Source organism: Amblyomma americanum, chromosome 4 (genome assembly GCF_052857255.1).
Source record: "Amblyomma americanum isolate KBUSLIRL-KWMA chromosome 4, ASM5285725v1, whole genome shotgun sequence".
Classification (NCBI taxonomy): Eukaryota; Metazoa; Arthropoda; class Arachnida; order Ixodida; family Ixodidae; genus Amblyomma; species Amblyomma americanum.
In genome coordinates, this window is record NC_135500.1 from 73,385,142 (window position 1) to 73,387,061 (window position 1,920).

A 1,920-nucleotide genomic window follows, 5' to 3' on the forward strand; every position below is an offset into this window, starting at 1 on the left:
TGTTCCTTGCATCCAAGATAAACCCTTTGAAAATTCATACGTTTAAGAATTAATGCCCCAATTCCACCCCATTTCTGCTGCCCCCTGTTCTATTGCAATATTCCCAAGCGTAGTCCGGGTTACAGGGTAGTTGCTCTATGTCTCTGAGATGTGATTCCACTAAACTATATACCATTAATTCCTCCTGCCTTAATTGTTTTTCTATTTCCTCACATCTCAGTCTATTCCTGCCACCTTGCATGTTAATGTAACCTATATCTGAATTAACTCTGGCGCTTGTGTCTATTTCTTCTCCTATGGTTCTACCGTCTTTGGCTTTGGTTCTTCCTTGTCTACACTGGTTCCCTCAGAGCTCTCGGTACCCCCAAAAAAACTGTTGCCTGGCGACATATCCTACTACCCACCCTCTTGACAGTGGCACCACCGTAGTGAATGCCATCCTATGCAAAAGGGTGGGAGCTGGCCTCGCACACGTCCTTGTTAACTTCCATTGCCCCAGTTCCTAGTCGTCGACTTATTAACCTAATTACACGGTTAACCTCAACGACCCTCCTTTCCGTTTTGATAGACTGCTTCTGGACCTTTGTGATTGTGCATATGGTCACATGCACACTCTCAGAGGCCTCTGTAAGCCTACGCATCCCCACTTCTTACTGCTTCTCGAGATTGTGGCTCCTCCCCTTCAGTACATCGTTGAGACCAGTATGAATAACGACAAGGTGTTCGCCATCCATGTTGTCCCCTACCACCTCCTGGGCATTGGTCATTGCATCTACCATGGACTTCCCTGACTGGGCCTCTACCTGCACCCACCTGTCCGCCTGCACTGTCGTCAAAACTCCTCCCTCAACCCTCACTACGTTCGAGTCACCTACTACCAGAACCCTTCTGCGCTCTAACCGTTCGCTTCCTGACTGCGACTGTTGCCCTTTGGATCGCGCTAGCTGTCTCTCCCGCCGCCGTACGCTACTGTCGCGCTTCACCGTGCCCGTTTTTACCTGTCTTCCCCATTCAAAGCCTGCTGCGCTACAGCACAGTAGGATCGACGAGCCTCATCGCCCACCTGACACTGCTGCGAACCGGGGTGCCCTGCCGGCCGCGACTTGAGCGCTTCTACCTACCTGCTCTCCTGGCCATGGGCCCGCTTTTCCCGCTCCTCTTTTATCTCGCCCACAATTCGCTCCAACAGTTCGGCATTAGCCCCCTCCCTCTTAAGCGACTCGGCGACCTGAGTTTCTAGCTTAGTCTGTTCCTCTCGGTTCACCCTAAGGTCCTCTTTGAGTTCCTTAATCCTAGCTGCCCATTCCCTTTTCAACGTCCGAACGGCCTCCTCAATATGCGTACATAGCTTGCACCAGAAGCTAGCCCATCTTCCTCTGCTAAGCTCCTGAACTCGGTCTTGTCTAAATGGAACCAACGGTCGCACTCCTGGCACTGCACTAACTCCTCGTCCACCTTGACTTTCCTAGCTTGCCGACCCATCGTCCGGGCGACTACGTAACGAAAAAGCCCGCCAAATTTTTTACACAAAAACCTTCGGCACACACACTTCCGCTATCCTTCCTACCCTTAACACGGTTTAAAACTACGGCCCCTACCGCATGTGCAAGAGCAAATACCAAAAAGCACTTACCTGCAGATGAAGTCGCTAGAGCTCCGAAAAAAAGCATCCTCCTCCGACGGCGTCGCGAGCTTTTGAGCTTTTATTTCGCATAAGTTCACGAGACCTTATGCAAAATTGCTGCCATCTATCGAAGCTTCAGCGAACCGCCGACGCAATGCCATGTTTAAGGTGCGAGTCTTATGTGTCGCTGCCGTCTCGCTAGCAGCGTGTTTTGTGCTAGGCTTATCGCTATATATTCTTGCCTTCAGAGCAGAAATAAAAAGATGTCACGCTCTAAAATGACGGAAGAGTGGACG

General features: G+C 50.6%; 1 pseudogene; it reads right to left on the reverse strand.

The window, feature by feature from the left end:
• Window positions 1-332: 332 nt before the first annotated feature.
• Window positions 333-1,137, reverse strand: LOC144129567 (uncharacterized; annotated as a pseudogene).
• Between the last annotated feature and the right edge of the window lie 783 nt (window positions 1,138-1,920).